Below are 23,193 nucleotides of genomic sequence, written 5' to 3'. Positions count from 1 at the left end.
TGCCCTGCACCATCCAGCTCCACTCCCTCCGAGCCTGGGGTTTGGACTTTCTCCCAGGAGCTGGATTAAAGCCTAGCTGTTCAAAAGTTATCTGCTGCTAGGCTAACGATGTCAAACGAGGAGGATCCACACCCTTGTGAGGTCTTCCAGTGTTCGGTTTCCCTCCCTGCTGGGAAATTACACTGTATTTGGGATTTATCTGACCTGAGCTTCCAGGCATTGAATCTGACCCTGTCATTGTCAAAAGCCTGGGAAGTCTCCTGCAACCCAGGATATTTCCATGTTTGAGAGGTCTAGACATCTTGTGATAGCTTAAGCAACTCTTCAACAAACTGAACTATCTGAGCTGCATTATGAGTTTTTCCAGCTCTCAGCCATGTCTGGCCTCCATTTGAATCCTCTCTGGTGTCTCCCCTCCCTGTGTGGACACCAAGGGCTGGGGCGCAGTCTGTGCGGGAGCAGGTGGTGAGAGAAGGCTGGCTGCATAAGCTGGTTGCACACAGTTGAATCTCCAGCAGCTTTGTTGTCACCTCTGAGTCTGGCCGGTCCCCGAGGAAGTGCCTTTTCAGGGTCGGGCAGCTGGTGCTGAGCCCAAACTCACAGCATCCTACATTAACCTCTTGTGGTCCTGCAGGCACACTTGCCCGCAGCCCCGCAGCCCCCCTGGAAGGGGACAGGTTGATGTCCCCTGCCTCTGAGTAGCTCATGAGGTTGATGAAGAAGGGATAATTGTATTTTCTGCCTAAGACATCCCTGCATCTCCTGGAGAAGCTCTGGAAACACAGAGCTGTGGTGTACCCTGCACAAGGGCTCTCTGAGCCTCTGTTTAAAATGTTGGAGGAGGTTGCTTTTTTCAGATATGTTATGTAAATGTGGGTAAAAGAGGGGCAAAATGGGGAGTAAGAGAGGGAATGAATGCAAATGGCCAGGGAAAGCCTGATTCCTGTCCCTGCTTGGATGAATATTCACTTACTCGGTGGAAAGCATCTCTAGTCCTCGCTGCAGACTGCAGTCAGTGCCAGTCAGTGCTTTCTGAGGTAATCTCTCACATTGTAAGTAGTTGTAAATTGCATTCCTGGTTCCCAGAGGTGTTATCTTGCACTTGGTTGCATCAGAATGCATTTTTCCACAGTAACGTACCTAAGCAGTGTAGATCAGGGTGAGCAGCTTGTGGTCAAGGGACCACGTGCGGCTGAACAAAACAGCCTGCATGTTATGCCATGTACAAATGTTTATCCTCTTGAATCCATACTTGGTCACATGGATCGAGGGGCCCTTGATCAGGGGTAGACTCTGTTGACACCTGATAGGATAGGGTGACAAAAATGTATTTAGTGGCTCTATAATGGGCCATGAATCCTGCCCTTTGTATCTGATCTCATTTAGCCTCCTCTGTAACCTGCCTTCTTCTCATCATTACTTATTGCATGACCTCTCTTTTTGCTGTCTATAAATGTTCCCAGCAAAGAGTATCACTCCAGCAAATTGTGGATAAAATGCCGAATGATGTGGACAGAGAGCAGAGCATTGGCATTGATCTAAACTGCCTGGAAGTCCCTGACGATCCCAGAGCAAAAGCTTTTTGTCGATGTTTTCAGACTAAGAAGTGAGACCATAAAGTTTTCAGGATATCCGAGGCAATGGCAGAGCAATTCAATCAGGCTTTCTTATCAGATTCTCTTTGTCTCACTTATCTTCCCCTTCTCTTCTCCATCAGAGTAGGAAATGCCTTCTCTAAAAGGTTGGTCACGCATTGCTAGGATGGGCAGCTGCAGCCTTTAGCAGAGTAAGCAGACAGGAGACTGTGAGTTAAAAATGCTGCTGCTTAACGCAACATCTGGTCCCCAGGTCCTGCCCAGCTCCAGTCCTGCGCACCCTGGTGCCTTGAGGCTCACCACCAGACTCCCCAGGATGGGAAAGATGTGTTTCTTGCCTGTCCTATGCACACCAGCTTCTTCTCCATGGAGGATTTCCAAGGTACCAGTCTCTGAAATACTCCTGGCTGCTGCTCTTCTTGGAAGCACCAGGGAGACATCGGTCAACTTGAGCCCGCAGAGGGAGGCTAAGGGTAGGTCACTTATTAAAACGTCACTTTAACTAACTTTTTCTCACCTGTGTCTGAATATCTCAAGGAACAGAATAGCTTTGGGTATTCTTGTTGTGGTGCCCTCCCTAGCACTGCAAATCCCATGTAGCAAATCCCAGTTAAGGCAGAGCAGTGTAAGAGAGCAGAATCAATCAGAAGGCCCCCTGCAAGCTGGGATGTCACTGGACCGTGCAGACAGATTGAAGTTTTGTGCCATACTCAGGTAAACGCTTCGCAAAGACTATCTCCAGACAAGAAGCACTCCAATAATGTTTAAATATGTTTAAAGACCAGGGATGAGATCTTTAGGCCTTGGAGTGGGTGGAGCAGGACAGTGGAGTCCTCAGAAGGGATCTGAGATACATAGCTGCCTTGTTCCTGGTCCTGTCTGGGGTACTGTGGGAGTTAGGGCAGTCCCAGGGCAGGGTTCCCACGGTTTGGAGTTTGAGGCACCAAGCTGAAGGGTGCTGCGTGAGCTGTGATGGTGCCCTGAGTGCCCTGGGGGACCTTCCCACATGCCCCTGGATGCTGCGGTGTGGCACGGGCTGTGTTGGTGGTGGGGCTGCGGTGAGCAGGGCACAGGATGGGGCTTGAAATGCTTTGGGAAACTGGTTTGCCAAATGTGGCTTGGGGCTCAGTGTCAATGGGGGCATTGATATCTGCCTGCCAAAAAGCATCTGTGGACAGGCACTGAGATCTCCCTCTTTTCCCTTCCTTGCCTTTCACTCTACTGCTCCTGCTAAGCTCTCTTCACCACACTCATGCTAATGGTCCCTCTCTCGGTTTATGTCCTTCAAACTCTTCCCTTTAAACACTTAGTCATCACTTAGCTAAACTACTATATACAAATATAGCTCTTTTGATCTTCCTACGTAAATCAATACCTCCTGCCCTTTAATCTTTGTAGGGGCTTTCTCGGAGCTCTCTCCAATCTACTATCTGTCTTTGAAAGTGAGTTGTTATTGGGCCTAATTCTCCACAATTTCAAATTTCCCGAAGCCCCAATACCTGTCCACAGCAGGAATATGTGGTGGCTCCTTGTCACCTCCATTTATCTTCAGGTGGTACAAAGTGTTCTATACAGAGCATCTCTTGTTCCCATGGACTGGGTTTGGCTCTTCGCAAGCAGCCTCAGCCTGTGCTGGAAGTGAACTGTGATGCAGTCCAGGCTTGTGTTCCCAAGGCAGGGCTCACAGGACACTGAAAGCCAGGGCACAAGCCAGCCTCAATGCTGCTGTGCCATTTTGGGCTGAAGGACAGCTGTCCCACATGGTTTATGGAAAGGAATTTCTGCAGCAGTTGGTGGCTGTAGAGATGAATCCCACATTCTCTGCAACAATACAGCAAATACATGACATAGGTACAAGCAAGCCCAAGAGGAGTGAAGGGAAAGGAGCTGCAAGTAGCAGTTACTGGTCCCTTCAGAGTGGGTAATGTGGGCACCCCTTCCTGAGCGAGGCAGCTAGCCTTGCTTGGCTGCTGCTGGGGCATCTTCAGCCGCGGCTGGTGGGCTACATCGCAGGCTCAGTGGCAAGCCAGACCTGGGACACCCATCCAAGGTGCACGCAGGGTGAGAGGCACTTGTGGTTGCAGCAGGGAAGGATTGCCTCTTGTCAGCTGCTCAGCTGGAGCCATGGGAGCACCAGGAGTGCCCTGCTGATGTGCAGGGGGAGGTAACCTCGTGCCTCAAGTTAATGCAGGTGTCGGACACCGAGCCCAGCTCACGCTTGATCCCAAGTGTTTAGCCTGTTGGTTATGTTACGTTTGGTAAATAAAACTGTCAGTGAAGTCGTCCTGAGCATGTGACTGTGGCTTTAGGGCAAGAATTAAGGCTCTCTGTGGGGCTTGAAGAGACCATTGTGCAATTCCTCCCCCTATCCTTGCCCTGACTGTTACCTCCAGTTACCCTGGGACCATTCCACCCCTGGACTGCAAATGCTGGCAACATTAATTTAAAGCCATTACAGTAAAAAGTCATCTTTTTTTTCTTCTTCCCCTTTCAAATGAAAGGTTTATAATAGCAATAAACCCCTTATTTTAGCATCTCGTTATGGGTCAAATAAAAGCTGGTCAGAGCATGAGACAGAGAATCTCACTACTCTGCACATCCCCACTGGATAAATGTAGTAGTGCTGCCATGGGCCATATAGCTTAATTAGTCACTATTCTCTGCTGTTCCTAAAAAGGGGGGGGGGGAACCAACCCGACTTTGCAAAGCCTAGGCAGGCTGTCCATGTCATATTTCCTATGTTCTTAAGAGGTGTTAATGAATTCATTAATCACTTAATGGCAAGGAGGGTCTTTAGGGACCAGCATCGCAATTTACTGCTCCCAGGAGGCAGACTCTCTCTGTCACTGATCTAAAGTTTCAGCTCCGCTAATTTGTGCCAGCAGAGCCACTGAGCATCTGCCTGCAGTCCTCAGAGCGCACATGAACCTCCCAGCATCACGTCTATGAGGAGCATCGCAGTGGCACACGGAGCGACGGGGGCGTGCATGTGCTGCGTAAGGTCTTGCGATGAATAATGTTCTGGCTCTGAAGTGTTCAGAGGCTGAACAGGGCAAAGGAAACATCTCCCCACCCTCATGATTGTGTTGCTTTCATAATTTTTTCCACTGGGACCGGCTTCCTGAAAAACTACTGCAAAAGCTCCTCCTTCCAATAGACTTGGGAGCGCATCGTGAGCCTCAGAGGCTTCTTGCCGACTTACATGAAATATAAGCTATGGCACTGTGGCTGAATAATCTGGCCTGGGACTGTAGGCTATGCCATGAAACGAGTCTGTGAATCTTTTCTAATTGAAGAACGTCAGGGTGATATATTTTGACTGAAACTGTCAGTTAAGATGTGAATTTGAATGTTTGCATTTCTGTTCTGCAGAAAATGTTGATTATTTCAGTCTCTCGCCCTTGTTGCAGGAGAGTGGCTGATGCCAAAGTTCCCTACAAAATGGCTCTTTTGGCTTATTTCTAATCATACGGCACTTCAGGGAGAGGAGGACGTGAACAGAGCCCTCGTCTCTGCTAATTCCCTTCCACCAGCCTGTCATCACTTTGCAATTGCACCTTTTTAAAGGTTTTTTTCTCCCTGCTTTTCTGTTCTCCCATTTAACTTCTGCTCTGATTTCTCTTTCCATCTTTCCTCTCAGTCTGTTACTTTCCCAGACTGAGAGCCAAGGGAAGCAAAGTACGTAAGACGAGGGGTAGCAGGGTGGGCAGAACCCATGGACTGTGGCTGTCTGTATGCAGGTGTTTGTTCCCCATCCCTGGTACCCTCCTGGGAGTCATTCCCCACAGTTGTCTTCTTTGCTCAACAGTTATCACAGGGATGTGTGAGATAAAAGGCGGGAGAGAAGCTACACATTGGACTGAGAGAGAGGAGAAAGGAGGGAGAGAAAGCAGGAATACAAAACCACTTCATCCTAGAAAACACAAAGGGAGGCAATTTCAATAAATGCCAGATGGTCAAAATTAACCAGAGACATGTAGAGCCCTACATGTCCAACTGTTTTCTTTGGCAGGGAGCCTTCAGCTTTTTTAAATGAGAGTCTCCCAGGCACCCTCTTCTCCTTGGCTTTCCTCATCCCCTTCACTCACCTTCTGGACCCCTCTTCTTGCTCCACCCTTCTTCTCCTTTTGGTCTCTTTCCTGGTCTCTCATCTCTCACTGCTGCCTGTGATTCATGTTGCACCTTAAATGCTGCCTTTACATAAAAGCAAAGGTTGACCCGTGCATGGCAGCCAGCCTTCTTCCACCACGAAGAGATGTCCCCGTTCAATAGCAGGGTTGTTGAACAGGAGAGCTTGCTGCACGCCCAGGCAGACGGCATGCATCCTGCTGGGGTATCAGGGTGGTACCCGCACGGGGAGGCTGTGGGTACGGGAAGACCGCTGCCAACACAACCCCATAGAAATGGTGGAACACCCCAGCTCTGGGGTTGTCCTTTCCATGAGCATTAGGTTCTTCCTCCCTTCCCCTGGAGGCTTGGGTCAGCCTTTAATTTTTTTTTTTTTTTTCGAAAGCCAGCAGGAGCCCTTGCAAGCAGGGGACCCAGCACGTGCCGCTTACCCCAGTGGAGGACGGAGGACGTGTCGTTGCTAAATTCGAGCACCACCACACGACACCACGTTGCTCCAGACAATGCAATCAGGAGGGCCCTTGTAAGCCACAGGCAGAGAGATCCAGCTAACGACAGGCTCTTTTGTGTGCGCCTGTGCTCTCTGCATTCGAAACATTTATTATTCTAAATTGCCTTCTGCACATTTTACAATAATTACGACTAGTGTTTGCCTTGTTATCTCCACAGTTACTAACAAGAATGCCATCATTATTCCAGTCATTAGCAAAATGGATGTTGTTGTCCAGAGTTGCCGGCTGTGGGACTGCTTTCAGGAGGAGGCTTGTGCTTTCCAACCTTGCTTGCTCCATCTTTCTTACAGGAGGATATTGTTGTTCTCGGTAGGGTTGAACCTAAGGGGGTGAAGGGCGAACAGAGATTACATGGAGAAGAATTGGTTTGAGGGAGTGCTGGTGGGTGTCAAGATTAGCAGCGGTGAGCTCAGGGAAGCTGCTAATGGCAACATCAGTAGAAATTAGAGAAAAAGCAGCCATTTACCCTCGTTCTTTCTGTGCTTGGTGTGTCTTAAGTCTGTTCCTGGCAGTAGTCTGATACCTCTCCCTTTAAGCCCATGTTGCTTGGACCTGATCATACCCTCTCCCCCCCAAAAAAATCCTGTTTCACCTTGATGCCTTCTGTTTCGTGTCCTAATGAAAATGTTCAACTTCGTATTTCAACTCTCACATACGTTTTTCTTGAAATCTTACCAAACTGTTTACAGACACTTGGTGACCAAATGAAGCATTTTGTTTAAGTTGAGTAATAGGTTTCATTCTAACCCAAATGATTGGTTTTCTCATTTTACTAAAAAGGAAATTAAAAACGTATTTCTTAATTTTCCTTCAGTTTTTGAAATCTTGGGGGAACCAGAACTGTTCAGTACCTATCTCACTGTGAGACTCTAGAGGGAAGGTCTTACTGGCTTGGAGTCTGAAGACAACTGCTCACAATCACAGAGGCAAGTAACAAGGAAGGTATGTTTTGGCTTTTTTTCCCAAAATGTCAATCTTTTGCACCAAAACACAAAAATTGCCACATTCTCCCATGGTTCATTTTCATAAGCCTTGGTTTCTCAGTGTTTAAAACCTACTTAAATCTTTGCAGGACAACCACGTCCTCAGTACTTTTGAATTACAGAATCACATTGGTTGTCCTTGTTTTTTATAGGAAGATAGGGAAAAAATATTCATGGGCATATTTTCCTCCTTTCTAAATGCAAATTATTAATTCAAGGGAAGATGTATAATTGTTTCCTGATATTAGGTATTTTTAGGTGTGCTCACATCTGAATGCTAGCAAGCAGGCCTTTTCCATTACGCTTTGGAAAGAAAAACAAATTTCAATGGGATTGTATTTGTTGCATACTGATTAAAGTAACGACACAGAATTTAGAGTTTATGCGGGAAACAAGATATGAAATGTGACTTACTGAGTTAAACTATTTCCTGTATCTTAGAAGACTATCACCAGATGAAATCATAACTATGACAAAATACAACTCATAATGCAGATGATAGAATAATGTTCCTTATAATGAAAACCGAATTTTTCATGTTCTATCAAACTTAGAATGCAGCACAAGAAGTAATATACACATATAATGAATGACCCAAATCTGCTACGAAACAAGTTATCTGTGTATATATCGAATTACCCCAACATGTGATATTTAAAGTTATTAAGGGTCTCCTTCAAGTCTTGAGTAAAGTCAAAAGACAAGGTGATCTGTGATTTCTGTGGAAGTCAGCTTGTCCCTGGAGATGATGCTACAGAGGCAAAATCAGGACTGCTTGGGTGATCCCATAAACCAGATTCACAAAGGCGCCTTGGTCTGGACCTTCACATTCATCTAGGTTGTGACATTTAGAGAAGATCTTGTTCTTCAGGACTTGAGGGTCCCATCAAGGAAACCCGTCCTGACCTGTTCCACCTCTCCAGCTTTCAGTGTGTGTAACCTAGAGTAGGTTACCAAGCCTCATAGCTTGATTTCAGCATGCTGCTGATAATACATTATCAACAAGCTGTTGATAACATAGATGAGTTAATGCTATTAACTCATATAACCCTGACCCCACACATACCACGACCACGGTGCCTAGACATCAGGCATCTTTTGGTGGCTGAAACTCAGATTAAGATGCTGATGGTGTTGGGAGGTGGGGAAAAGAGGGAAACTGTGAATTACATCTGCAGCTTTGAATGAGGGCTGAGTGGATTATGGGCTGCACTGCAGAAAGGAAGACTGGTTGGTGTGAAGGCAGCGAACTGGAGTTTTGTGACTAAAAGTGGGCCTTTTCGTGTGAGCTTGAGCAGCCTTTTTTCTGAGAAAGACTTTGCTATTGCCCTGATTTTATGACATTTTCTTTGGGCTATTTTAGTTGGCTACTACCTCGAGGTCACTCGAGAAGCAGACCTTGAGCAGTATGCTCACAGAGGGGCAGGTTTACACTGACAGAGTGCAATGCTCATCCCCATGCACTAGATGCCTGTGTTGACTCTAAACCATCCAGCTCCGTGCATTTACCTTGAGTAGCTGTGACCTCCCGCCGCAGCGCCCGGTTTAGAGTGAGCCTGGATGCTGGTGGGGAGCAGGCAGGGATCTGTGCTTGAGCATTTACTCTGGAAGAGTAAGGGAAGGCTGGTGGTTAGTTTATCATCATCTTAATATGGTCAGCGGTTGCTGAGGGAAGTGTGCTGAGCTTCAGCCTTCTCAAGAAGTCCTCTACCACTTGCAAAAGTGGGCAATGGTTTGAGCTGTAGTAGGCTCAAGGCTTTTACAAGATGAGCGGCAATGCTCTAATGATGAATTTCAGTCTTCAGAAAGCTCTAATCGATCTCTGTTGCAATCAGCCCAACTCCTGAATTGGATAAATCTATCTATGAATCTGATAATCTATCTTGGTTGATAACCCCGAGTGCTTGAAAGGAGACAAGACTGCTGTTTGTTGACAGCATTTGCCTGTACTAGAGACCCTCCACTGCTGTCCCGCATGTCCTCTGGCACACGGCGCATGGCCCATGGCCTGAGAATGTCTGAACAGACCCTCTCAAGGAAGATGGACTTGGTGACTTCAGTGTCCTGTGCCAACCCATTTTGCTCGCACTAAAGCACTGGCAGTAGCGTTGCAGTGACCAGGGACCCAGGTCCCATCACACAGGACTCTCCAGCCACCTCTGGTCAGAGGCACTGCTAAGGAATTATGCTTAATTTGACAAGATGAGGAGGACAGGAGAAGCAGAGGGATTAATACTAGGGCTGAGTAGCTGGGAGTTGCTGTTGCTCTTGTTTACGCTGAGTCTCTCTGTGGGGGATGTTCTTCAGTTTGTCTCAGCAAGCCGAGAGTCCTTTAAGTGAGAGGCTGTGGTTTACAGAGTCAACAGATATAAGCAGGCTACGAATATTAATTATTAATTACTCTTGGAGAGTACTATACATTAGATTGGTGAAGTAGTTAACAACTCTGCCTGCTCCTCCCTGCAGACACGCTCGTGCTGTCAGATTTCTCTCCCCGACTAAGACCCCAGCGCTAGAATTAGGCCAGAAACTATTTTCCAGTCGAGTGGCTTTTAATGGGCTCTCCAGACTTGTTCTTTGCATCCTGTGAGTGACTAGATATGTGGAGAGGAGAGACAGTGGGATTGATTCATACTGTAAGAAGTATTAGGGTTTTAACTAAGTGGGGCTTGGTGCTCCTGGAGGTTGTATCTCGTTCTCCAGAAGCAGCTGTTAATTACCCATGACACAGGGCAGGGCTCTGCTCTGCAGAAGCCCATTTGCAGGACTCCTGAGGGAAGCTGGGTTTCTGATGAAAGGCACAGCAGTGGTCTTTTTGGGGGTCATCTCTTGTAAGGTGAGGATATTAGCACGGGCTCAGTGTGTTTCTGGGAGTCCCTCATCCACCTCAGCTGTGGCAGAATGAATGAAGTGGTGTTTTGTGTAATGAACATGATGGTTTTAGAGATGGTGGCATGTCCCAGCTCTCTGCCGATGCTAAGGAGGTGTTTGAGTGTCACTTACAGCTTTTAAAGCCATTAAGGTACTGCTTCCTTCCTGGGATGTTCCTCCCTGTGTGACACCGCATGCCTTCGTTGGGACGCGGGCTCTGTTCAGGTGACCCATACCTTCTTGTGATCTGAAGTTTTGCCCACTTGAAGGGGCTTGCTGTGAGAGAGGAGTGCCATGAGGTAAGGCACTTTGGGATGACATTGCCAGGGGCCTTCTGCTGAGCTAAACCAGCGTATCTGCTGCCTTTAGCGTACATCTGAATCTAGGCTGGCGTTATCTTACAGCAGTGGATGGAAAAGACACTCCAAAAATTAGAAGTAAGAAGTAAGCCAACAAGCTTTGAGTCCTCCCTGGCGGCCTCACTGTGTGCTCCGTGGGCGTGTGAGGAGCTCAGCCCTGCTTCCCAGTTGTCCCTACTTCCTTCACCCACGCGTCAGCCACGCATCTCAGAGCGGTGGCCTGGCCCTGAAGCTGGAGGCTGAGCGGGAAGCAAAGCTCTCCGGGTGGGAGCCAAGCACGGGATGAGCCATGAGCCTCTGGGGAGGTCCAGCTGCCCATTGACTCCAGCTCTGGAACTGTCTGGGTTTCTCCACCTCCCTGGCATGGCAATTGAGGATGAAGCAGGGTCCCAATTAATGGGAATCACTCAAGCAGCAACAAAAAGGGCAGTGGGGAGGAGGCTCGGGAGCTCCTTTTGCAAGAGGAAGGAGTATTGTGGTCTGTAAGCAGCTGACTTGTTTCCAAACACCTAGCACGCTTTGTTCGTGCGCTGTATTAAACAGCCTGCAGAATTTAATTCCTCTGGGAAAAAACCCAAAACAAAACAACCTCCCCACCCCCAAAGTGCAGCGATGTTGTAATTGGGCTGTGACAAAGCTGAATGCCTCCTGATCATCGCGGAGAGGGGTGGTTGTTTGTAATTCTGCATCGTAAGAGAGACAGGGCGCGATCCTCTGTCTAGGCAGACAGTTTGGCAGGGAAAGTCACAGCTGGGTGATTCCAGCTCCCCCAAGCCGGGGCTTTTAGAGCGAAAACGCTGACAGATCTGCAGCAATAGCGGGCAGGACTCTTACAATTTATTTTTAATGCCATGCTGTCTTTAACTGTGCAATTTCCTCCAGGGTGTTTGCTTTGAGATTGTGAGATAATTACATCTCAGAAACCAGGCTAATTACAGTTAACAGCCTGGAAAAGTGAAGGCCTCCATTCCCCCCCAAAACCCCCGCCCCCACCCAGGTTTTCCCACCAGCGTTCCTCACGACCACCCCTTCAGATGGCGGCGACACCAACGAGGAAGTCTGTTTGGCATGATGCTGGGACGTTCCCTTCCCGTCCTCGCCCCACGGAGGTGACACCCTATTGATTTGTGTTGGGTGGGGACATGGCAACCCCTGCCAGGACGGTGATGGAGAACTTGATAGTGGGAAGGTCATCCCTGGTGCGGAGGGGAGGAGAAGGCAGCCCTGGTGGGGAGGACTGGGAGAGGCTGGTGCTGTGGTCAGTGTGCCAGTGCCCTCTGTTGGGTGGACCAGCCAGAGCAGCCATGTGCATGTTGCTCTGTCAAAGAAGGATTCCCACTTCAGCCAAGTGGGAAAAAATCCTGAATTTTCCAAGCCTCACCATACATGATCTAGGTCCAGCATTGGGCATACACGCAGTTAGCTGGGGAGCGTGTTTTCTTCCTCCAGCCATCATACCTCAGTCTATCCATGCCCATTATCACCTTCAATTGCTCAATGACATGCAGGGCATGAACTGCGTGTTTGCAAGCCCTTGGGCTGGGATTGAAGTGTGGATCCTGTCGCCAGACCCACCGCTGCCTTCCCCTGCACTGAAAGATGCTTCCCCCTCCTGCCCCTGCGCTGTTTTTTCTCCATTTAACATAGCCATTTATTTTTAGTGCTGGTGGGATTGTCGTTGTGGTGAACTATAGCTTTTACAGGATACCTAATACCTTTATTAGTCCAAATGGGGGAAAAAAAAACCAGAAAAAAAAAATCCGACCCAAACCTGACAAGTGTGTGGGCTTGGAGTCTCGTGAGACAAGAGCAGCATTTGCATCCAAGACATGTCCTTGTTTCTGTCTCTATCAGCTGGTCTAATAAAAGCTCCTAATGTTTCCTACAGGCCTTGCTGCCTTAATTTATGAGTTTGGTCAGGGACCAGGAGCCCACTCGGCTGTCAGAAACACGGATGGGTGGGAGGGATGCTAATTTTAATGGGAATAGAGCGAGGCAGAGCAGTCAGAGCTCTCTAGGAAAGAGGGATGTGCTTTCCCCAGAAGCCCAGGGGTGGCAGGCTGTGGTCCAGGTCCTCCTGGTGATTCTGCAGGGCTTGGCTCTCCTTGCTCCAGCAGAACTGGCCGCAGTACAGCTCCAGCACACTAACTGCAATGCTCAACCCAGCCCGTGCTCCTTCAGAAAGAACTCTGAAAGCTCGAGGCGCATCCTGCCTTGAACGCCGCCTCGCTCTATCACAATGTGGTTGCCAGGCTCTGCAGAGACTGACAGCAAGGAGCTTCAAAGCAGTGCAGCCCCCCCCTCCCACCCCCCAGCAGCCTCAGATGCTGTCTGGCAGCGTGTGCATACGCTTGCTCTTCATGTTTTTACACGATCTGGAAGGCTGGCCCCTAATTCTTGCAGTCTTGAAAAATAATTCATTTTCTTTCCTGGGATTCCAGATCAGGGATTAATTTAATGATTTTTTTCCCTTTGCCATTGTTTGTTTTTAATGATTAAGGTGATAGTTATAAATTGTTAACAAGTTCTGGTAGAAATGTGATCCCTGGGAACTTTTTTTACGCTGAATAAAATAAGGCGAGATTGATTTAGCAAAGCCAGTTGAGTCGCGGTGTCTTCAAAGATTATCTTGGTTCTGCATGGAGAGCCAGATTTTTGAGAAGTATTTAGGCCTAACTGAAGTCAGGTGCTTAAGCACCTTCAAAATAAGAGAAGCTTCTGTCTGTAGGGAGTGATAATACTGTGTGTTAAATCAGCCAGTGTATTAGACCTTACTTTTTTGGCTGGATAATTTTTTCAGGCAGATCATTTCCTCTGGCAAACCGCTGAGCTGGCACAGAGTGATTATTTTATGAAAAAAACCCTTTCTCTGCTGGAAACAGCCCGTTTCCCTGCAGGTCACCGGGGCTTGCCAGGGTTGATGCTCGGCTGGTGACACCTCCATGGGGCGCGTGGTGTGGGGGTATTTCGGGACAAGCCGGTCCGGGGCCTGTGACTTTGCAGGGAGGCAGAGCTTGTGGGGTGGCCTTGGCTTGTTTTGCTTTGCCCTCCTTCTGCTTAGTGTTTGCTGATCTACAAAGCATTTACTCCAGGCAATTATTCTGATGAGGCAGGGGGTTATTTGAAAGCTGTGAACGGAGGTTTCTGGGGAAATGTCTTCAAAGGATAATCTTCTTCCAATGGAGGCTGTAATTGTTTAATGATTTTCTATATGGATTTCCGTGTGGGCTGCTATGGGACAGCCAGAGCTGGTTCATCAGCAGAGAGCTTCTGCTCATGCTTCACCCTGTCTTCCCCTGGTGCTTCGTGGCTGCTCAGCTTGCTTCTGTGCACGATCACAGTCTTGATTTGTATTTCCTTTGGGTTTTGCTACTCTATGTCAGACCCAAACCTCAAAATGGTCACTTTTTGTTTCCTAATAAACCAGTTGACCATGCACGAATGTGTTCCATCTCCCAGGACACCTTGCCCCTCTGGCATCTGCAGCCTGTATGTCTGCGGTAACGCTGCTTTAACAACTAGGACAGGGTTGGGGCAGGACTTCCCAGCCACCAGGTCCCGCTCTCAGCTACTGCAGCTGATGAAGCACCTCTTCTAAGCTGAAAAAACCCTACATACTGCGTTGGCTTTTCTCCTAATTGTTTGGACAGCGAGAAGCCTTATTCTAGTTTCTCACCTAAATTTATTCATGGATGGTTATGACCTTTTGCTGGTGTTGTCCTTTCACTGTAAATAGCACTTTCTCTTCCTTCATATTAAACCTCCTGATACATGGAGAGAGAACAATTTTATCACCTCTTCACCTTTATTTTCTTAGACTAACAAGTCAAGATCTCCTAGCAGCTGACTCTTGTAAAAAGGCCACCTTTGCTCTGATGGTCCGGATAGACCAGTTCCAGTTTGAGCTCACCAACCTTGACCTCAGTTTTGGGTGACAAGGATTGCACAGAGCTTCACATGCAGTTTCACCAGACTCGGTACAGTGACCCTTTGTCCACCCGGAGCACATGCAGATGCTTACGAAGCCCTGATGTTTATGTGGGACTTCTGCAATGTGCAAGACTACCGTGTTTGAGGAATGTGAATTTAAAAGGTTTGATCCCTTTCTCAATGAAGTCACAGTTGAAATTCCCATTGATTGCTGAAGTGTGTGTCCAGGACTTAATAAGTCTTGTTGCTCAGTGCCAGAAGTGGTGAACTCCTCTTGACATGATAAGTCACGTGCCAAAAGTGTTGATGTGTCTGATGCAGAGCCGAGGGGAGCAGGAGCAAAAAGTAAGTGATGGCAGTGTGGGGATGGGGATGGGTCCCCTTCTCCTGCCCCCTTTGCTTTGCTCAAGGAGTAAAGAGCATATAAATATTATTTAAATTGTTTTTAAAAAGAAAGAGGAAAAAATGAGGGAAAATTGTATCCTTGGCTCCCTGATGGATGGGAGCAGAGCTCGTGCAAAGCTAAGAAGGACTCCAGAGGTCTGGATCCTGAGCAAGCAGAGAGATTTTGGACACAGCTAGCACTGTGGTCTGCGTCTGAGATGTTCGAGTCCTTTTGCACCGGTGGGAACAGAGGGAGTGGGTGACCAGAGACAGTGCAGGAGAGGATCCTCCTTTCCAGCCATGGCACGTGGTGTTGGGAACTGCAGTTGAGTCCTGAGGCTGGCTGCAGATCAACCAGAGATCCTGTCTGATGAAAACAGAATCCTTCTGTTTCCTGATCTAAGCCCCGTAACACAAAGCAGATGTAAAGGTCTCGCCGAGATCAGGAAATCTTTTGTGTGCGAGGTGGAGGCAAACGGCGACTCTGCAAACTGCCAGCCTGAGGAGCCCGTGCAAAAGGAAAATTTGGTACCTCTGGGACAGGAGAGACCTGGGTCTGCAGGGGAGGGGGCACTATGCCTGCTGTAAAGTATAACTTGACTTTCTGGAGCACTCCCAAGTTAAATAGTGCCTGTGGCACGACCTACATCTTCTGCAGGGTCAGGGGGATGCTGTGCCTGATACTACCTTGCCCCCATCGTCTCCTGCTCTGCACCGCGGAGGTCCCTTCTGCAAGCAGCTGCCTCCCGCGTCGCAGCACTGCAAGTTGCTAAACAAAGCAAGGGAAAATCAGGCACAAGCTGTGCAATTTGCAGATGATCTGTGTACCTGCTAGTTCGTAACAGATGTTTTCCTTTGCGTGACCATTTGTGAGCTGCTTCCTTGTCACAGTCTGTAGTAGCTGTAATGCTCGGGAGTGAGTGATATCTTACACCTGCACAAAGCAGTGTTCCTGCCTATAAACTTGCTTTGCAATTCCAGAAATCTCCCATTACACAGAGTTTTACAGCCAGTGCAAACAACGGCAAAATAAGACTGCATGGTAATTTTGACATAGGCTTTAGAAAAACAAAATTTTGAAAAATACATAATTGAGGGGAACTGCAGGAAATGGATGGGATCCACGTAGCTTCACGTCCTCTCCAAGGGGTGGCCAGAAGTGGATATTGCAAAGGGAGGTGCCACAGAAGGCAAACCTGCCCCATGTTAGATCGGCTCGTTGTCTCCAATAGCTTGAGGTTGCCTGCAATATTAATATCACTTTCAGCAGAGATGCTGGTATTTAGCTGTTGTAACTCCGGCTATTCTTGTTATCCGCGTACATGCCTGCTTCCTCCCTGAAATGTCACAAATTCTTGGCCACGACAACTTCCTGTGGAAGTTAGCTCCATAGTTTAATTATGCATTGTACAAACCCCGTGTTTCCTTCTGTGGGGCTGTGCCAGGGTGGTGTCAGCAGCACAGAAATGCTGGGTCAATTATTATAGGGTTGCTTCTGAACAGCAAAGCATCAGTGCAGCTTGGGTTGTGCTTGGCTTTTCCGACAAGCCTCTAACGGATAAAAGGACAGCAGTTCCTCATCTGGGCAGGCTGGCAGGTGTATGGGAATGTAATACCTTCCTTTGGGTTACCCGCAAAGGTAGAGGGGGGTCTGTCTCAGAAAGGCTGTTGATTTTTCCTGGCTCCTTGCAGGCTCTAGCAGTGGACCACCAGACTGTTATTTCAGATAAATGGGCAGCAAAATGTGAAATGAGTCAAGAGACTTGTGCTGAAAGACAGATTTTGCAGAGAGCTTTTTTCCCTGGGATGTGGCACTCCAAGATAACCAAAGTCTTTCAGTAGCCTGGGGCTTGAGCGTGCAGGGATGGAGGGATGGGTGCACCTCTGTGATGGGAAAAGGATGCTATGCCCGGGAAACCAGTGCTCGCCCTGCTGCACTGGGCTGCACTGTGTGGCCACGCTCCCAGAAATGCCTTTCTCATCCACTCTGGAGGCAGGCAACACTAAACCGCAGGGACGTGTCTTGGAAATTTGCTCCTATGTGCATTTTGCACCATATTCCCATGTGGGCTTACCTACAGAGATCTGTGGGAGCCTGGATTCCCTGTGGACACTGCTGGAGCGCACTGCAGTCTGTCTGGAACGGCTGCTTGCCATCTGCTGCGGAGCTGGGCAGCAGAGAGCAGGGGACCGTGACAGGTTTTGGTGAGGTACTTTCAGGCACAGCATCCTCCAGTATAGCTCGGTCCAGAACAGCAGGATCAGGCCCCTTGCAGTAGCTGAGCTGAGACCAGAATGTAAATTTCTTTGCTACATACAACAGAGGATAAACCTCTGTTGGGTGGTCAAGGCTTGTGCTGTTGACCATCCCTCTGCCTGGTAGCGTGATCTTGGCTTGGTTGGGACTCTGGGAAACTGGTTGGGCAAAATGGGTGCAGGCAGTCAGGCGCATCCTTGTACCCCCCAACTCAATGCCTTTCCTTCACTTCATGCTGTGAACTCATCTGCTGAGACAAGAAGCTCAAGGAGATTCAAGATGGCACCTGGCTTTTGGGGAGAGCAGGGGTGAGTGATGTGGGTTTTGGGGTGAAGGTTGGGCTAGAGTGAGAGCAACACTGACTGGGGGGGATGCGTGGGGTGGCAGGAGCTGCAGGAGATCTTCCTTGAGGCATCCATGCCTTGAAGATGATGGACTTTCAAGGCAGGACAAAGAAGAGGAGGGAACAAGAAGGCAAGGAGTGTCCCATGTCATGGATGAAAGGCGAACAGGCATTCTTCCATGTGTGGCTTCAAAACGCCGGGGCAAAATAGCCAAAAAATTTCCTCTGAGACATAGCTCTAAGCAAGGGGATTGTCCCAGTCATCTCACATCTCCTGGCCATCTTACTTGAAGGGGCTCAAAGTTACAAGCACTATTTAACTTGGAAATGTGGGACAAGGTCAGGGAAAAGGGGGGAGTTTGCTCCAGGTTGCTGGCTCTGCCAGTGTGACCCCCCTTTTGCTCTGTGTGCAGGGGAAAATTTTTCTTCCCTTCTCTCTCCTGTTGTCAAATTCATGCCCAGCTAACCGACAAATCCATCTCTTCAGAGATCAATTACAGTGTCTGGCTGCGAAGCCTGGAAATCCAATTAACTCCCAAATACATTTTTTTTTCTGTTTTCAAGGAAAAAAAAAAAAAAGGGAGGGGACAGAGAGAGACAAAGGGAGAGGAACATATTGAAGTGGAGGCATAAATCACCTCAAAAACATTCCAAACATTAAAATAAACAAGGACAAATTCCAACTTCATTTGTCTCTTTTTGAGATTCTGTCACTGATTTATTTTACTGCTCTGTCTGAGCCTCATTTTTATCTTTGCTTGCGTTTGGAGTCGGTTGTTGTCTCTGACGCGGAGGCCCAGGGCTGGACGCCTCCTGCAACGATGCCAGGATGCAATGCACTGCATAGGGCATCCTCCTCCTGCAGGGCTGTGGTCCGCTCACCTGGGGTTTTAGGGGTTAAACTGTCTCCATCCTGTAGGGCATTTGTGGAGTGATTAGAATGGATGCTCAGCTCTGCCCGGGTCTGAATGGCCTGGGAGTTTGGGTGAGGAGCCTGACCCAGCGGACTTCCTAGGAGGAAATAACTCTGCTTCTCAATCACAGACTTGTGACTTTCTGCAGCCACCCAGAACAGGCTGTTCCAAGGGAGCCCCTCCACCTCAACCTCACGTCCTTCATCTTTTAGGGGACTTACTCCATTTGACCAGCTCTACCATGTCCTCAGGCCTCTGAACGGCTTAAAGGAGACTCTTCTCCACAAGACAGTGAGATGGTGTCCATGTGGAAACACACTGTGTCCGCTGAAGTGCCTGAAGGTGAGCGAGGCCCAGGTGTGTCTCAGGCTGATGGTTTCACAGAGATAAGAGAAAGACTGGGAAATATTGCAAGAAGTTTAAGGGAAAGGAATAAGGACTGATGTATTTGTGGTGTTTCTGGCTCTGGGAATTGGCCAAGCAAGGGTCTAGCAAGTTGTCAGTGATTCAGCTGCCTACCAAAACAAGGGGGTAGGAATGGCAGTGACGTCAGAAGAATCGTCTTTGTCTGAATAAGAGGATTTTTGGTCTCTCACATGCCCACTGTTTGGCTGAAGACATTTTGGGGTAGGCGTGCAGGCACCTAACTGTGGTGGTTGGTACCAGTGACAGGTACTGAGCATCTGGACAGTAGCTGCAGATACGATGTAGCATCCTAGAGGGGCTAGCACCCATCTGGAGTGGCAACAAGCTGCAGGGGATACCCTGGAACATCCCAGACGGGACAGTGTCAGCCTTGTTCTCTGGGGCTGTAAAACCTCTGTCTTGCTCAGGCGACAGGGATTTGAACCTGAAGTGTCTGTGCTGCTGTCTGTAGTCCCTGTCCCCGTCCTTCAAGAAGCTTTAGTTTTCATTCCAGAGGAGGATGAATAATCCTTGGGGGTTGTTGTGAAGAGGGATTGTCACCCTTCCTTCAGCTCTATCAGAAACTCTTCAAGAGGCAGTTAACGAATAACCTTCCCTTGGGATAAATTAGCTCCCAATCCCAATTCAATAGCGGCTCATTTTAAGATGTCCTTGTTACCTTGTGTGAGTGGCTGATCTTCCTTTGAATCCTGCTGCATTTTCAGACCCCGTGATTGCTGCAAGCAATCATGAGTTCCACATTAGCAGCTCATGCACTGATTGCACCGAGCAGTCCCAACACAACCTATTGTGAAAAGTTTTGGGAAGTTGAGCTCCGTGCTACGCTATCAGAAAGCTACACAGGTCTCACTCCATCACATATTCTGGCAAGTAACTCTTCAAATGAGGTCTGGTTTGCAGGGGCTGGTGCGCAGAGGAGATCTGTGCCTCAGAGTTTGGCTTTAGAAAGAAAATCTTGTAGGCACTGTCAAGGAAACCTGGTGATGGCGCAGAATTGTCCAACAGCCTCCAGGCAGCCTGGAGCAAAGGCTCTGAGATGTGCAAACAGTAATCCAAATGGATATTTTTATTTTTTTTTTCTCTCCAGCCCAACATTGTTGCAGAGCAGGAGAATGGTATCAGAATAGCTCAAAAAACCTCAACAACCTGCATCAGAAGGAAAACCTCCTGCCGTGTCATCTTGCCCAGGCCTTCCAGTGAGGCAGCCTTTCCCGGCTCTGTCAAGGAGCATCTCTCAAGTACCAAAAGCATTGCTGCTGTTTGCAAAGAGTAAGTCATCCTTATTAACAAGCCTCTCCAAGAACAACAAACTCAAACATGCAGCCTTGCACAGATGCTCTAATACAGGTCTTTGGCTTTCAGAACTGGTGTGAGATTTTTATTTCCTCTCACACCAATGGCAGCTGTATTATAAGGTATCTTGCACTGATTAAAAATCTCTTTAATCAAATACTGGCAGAGGAAGTGTTCAAAATATTTGAAGAATGACTCCTAAAAGCTGCCACTTGGCTGTGAGGGAATTCACCCAGAGTGGCCTGCCAGACAGGCGTGCAATACAAATCTTCGCTCACCTTTATTTCCAAAGCTGCCAATGAACTGCAGTGATGGGTATCAAGAGAAATCTGTGTCCAACAGGACAGAGTAGGCTATGGTCAGTTCTTTCGTGGGGAGATATTGCCCCAAGAAACCTTTGTTTTAGACAAAACCCAATGCTCAATTTATCAGTCCCTAGTTACACTTCAAATTCCTATATCCCAAATCCATGGGATAGATTACATAGCTTAATTTGAAGTGTGAAAGTAGGCTGGAAATCATTGCTGTGCAAATTGTGTAGAGATTTGAGGTTTTTCTGTTCCGTGGCTGAAATGGAGTTCAAAAGAATAAATAAAATCTGTTTTGGTAGCTCCCAGTAAGGAGTATACTTCTTTGGAGAAAGGACCCACACACACACCAGCATTATTTTATTCAACCCAGCTAATTTTCTTACTCCTCAAAATAGGTCAACTTTGAAATAGAAAATGTCACATCGAAAAAGAAAGTTGAATAGAAATGTTTAGAAAATGTAAGATTATATCTACATATATTTGGAAGTTTAACAAGCTTGTGAATGGAAAGAAAACATCCAGGCTATTTAGAATTCAATTAGGCTTAGATTTAGGACTACTTTTCACTCTCTGTAAACTGCATTTCTTTTTCATTTACAACAATCTCCTTCCCGCATCAAAGACCCCTCTCCCAGCTATAGCTAGAAATAGCTAGCTAGAATATAGTTGCAATAACTACAGCTATATTGTGTCAGCTGACTGCTGTATTTTTCTTTCCCAAGGCTCTCCAGGCATCTAGGCACGTTCGCTTGTGAGTGGTGGCATTTGGGACCAAGATACGGAAAACCAGGGCCTGTGCTGCTGGAACAGTTACCAAGGATATTTATGCCAGCAACTCTCTCCTGCAGGACTTCTCAAGGTTTTGTTTCTTTTCACCCGTTGCCCTATGAATGCCCTGTACCACGTTTTCCTTTCAATACAAAAGATCTTACTAAAATACTCTTCTCTCCTTCCTCTTTTTTTGGGTAGCTTTTCGGTGTTCTTTCACCGTCTCTCTCTGCGGCATCGATTATGTATGTGTAAGCAGTTAGTTAGTTAGTTTCTATTGTCACTCTGGGGGGTTGGCTTCCAAACTGTTTATTGAGTAATAAAAAGAGAAAATTACAAGCCATTGCCCAGGGATAATGTGCTAATAATTTTACGACTGGACAAACGGTTGGAACAGCCCACAAATGGTGGTAAGTGGGAAACCTGGTAGATATCTGTTGCCAACAAAGCCAACCCCAAGGAGATAAAACCTCACTGCTAGTAATCAAAGTTGATGCAACAACTGTGAGCTATTAACAATTACTTAGGGGATGAGTGGTAGGATGGTCGTTATTACTTGCAGAGTAAAATAGCAAATAAGGGTTTTTGGAAGGTGTTTAGAAGTTAGTCCTACGAAGAGAGTGAATGTAACCAGTGAGTGGACCACCGTGTCTGCTCACGCTTGGGTCTACACGACCCACCCACAGCTGCTGTGCTGGAGGCTGCAGATTCCTGGAAAAACAAAGATTAAAGGGTGTTACTGCTTTCAAGGAAACATGAATCATCCCAGAGATAACAATGGGTTTAAGTTTCTTTAGGCATTGCCTAATTGCATGGCACTTGAGTCCGCTGAGCAGTGTTCCAGCTTTGATGCTGCAGAGCGCAGAGCCAGCATCTGCTGCTGCAGGATGACCATCGGGTTGCACCCAGCTATGTGATAATACACCCTCCCCCTCTCACCCTAAACCATGTGGGTTTAATTATTTCTGTTTTTAAGCCCGTATCTGTAGCTGGATTGGTTCGCATTCAGTCAATCCTCCAGCTCCTTTGAGACTCCTGATGAATGCCTGGCCTCTGTGATGCTGTGGGTGCAACAGGAGCCCTGAGGTAATGGTGAAGGTCCTCTGACCACCGAATGTGGTCAGCTGCTGCCATTTAAATGCTTCCATTCAATTGCCAATGACTTCAGAGTAACGAGCACTGCTCAGCTTGCCTGTCCTGAGCCATTCTAAGATGTGCCCTATCTGACATATCCAGGAGGATTCCCTTAATCCTTCTTGGGGGCAGAACATCATATCTGCACTATCTTCTTTCCACTGATGTGGAGCTCAGCTGAGGAGGGCCCTTGAGAGGTCTCACTCTCTGCCCACCTCCTGTGAGGTGGGATGAGCCCTACCTCTTCCAAACCAGCAACAGATCCAGCTCTTGAAGTGGGCAGGAGGCCATGCAACTGGGAGTAGCTGTTCGCAGCCGCCAGGACCTTACATTTGTATGTTACCGATGCAGATAGAATCTCATAAACCAGTCTCCATCCTGCTTTACTGCTGATTTAATGATCAGAGGAAGAACTTGACTGTTTATTAAAACATTAGACAGTAAAGTTTAACAATAGACAGTAAAGGGGTTTGTTTTTGTATCCTGCTGATTGTTAAAGCAACAACACTTTGGGCTGCAGAGGGACCTGCTCCCGATCCCTGGATCCGGAATGACTGTACGGCGTTGTGCTGTGACTGGGCAGCACTCCCTCCATCAGGCAGGATGAAGAAGTTGGCAGTGACACTTCCCTGCGTGGCAAGTGCAGTATTTGAAGAAGGGCAGGGTAATGGCAGAGGGGCTGGAGAAGCACAGCTGTCTGAAGCCCTCTGTTGTTGCTAATCAGCAGCAGTAACTCTGCAAAGCTTGGCAAAGGTATTTGCTTCATCACCCGTTCTCCTTCCTTCCCAGCAGAAGGCATCTCTGCTAAGAGGCCCTGGTGGGAGCCAGATTCTCCAGCACGTTGCATGGATCTGGAGGTTGGACAATCTCCGCCAGCACTTCTGTCCTAGCAGCCTAGGCTGGTTCAGGCTCAGAGCCTGTGTGATTACTGGGTGTAAAAATACGTGCAGGCACCCACTGGTGCAGGTTGACACCTAGTTCTGAA

At 47.8% G+C, this 23,193-nt stretch overlaps 1 long non-coding RNA gene across 1 annotated transcript; it reads left to right on the top strand.

Annotated features, from left to right (window-relative positions):
- The first annotated feature begins 842 nt into the window (after positions 1 to 842).
- On the top strand, positions 843 to 21,215 carry LOC119157082. Its single transcript, XR_005107365.1, has 5 exons — positions 843 to 2,068; positions 7,050 to 7,177; positions 18,489 to 18,618; positions 19,790 to 19,971; positions 21,029 to 21,215. It is a non-coding gene; the product is annotated as an uncharacterized LOC119157082 (long non-coding RNA).
- Positions 21,216 to 23,193: the final 1,978 nt, after the last annotated feature.

The sequence above is a fragment of the Falco rusticolus genome, chromosome 13 (genome assembly GCF_015220075.1).
Source record: "Falco rusticolus isolate bFalRus1 chromosome 13, bFalRus1.pri, whole genome shotgun sequence".
NCBI lineage: Eukaryota > Metazoa > Chordata > Aves > Falconiformes > Falconidae > Falco > Falco rusticolus.
The sequence above is the reverse complement of the archived record's forward strand: the minus strand, read 5'-3'. Positions and strand labels throughout refer to the sequence as shown.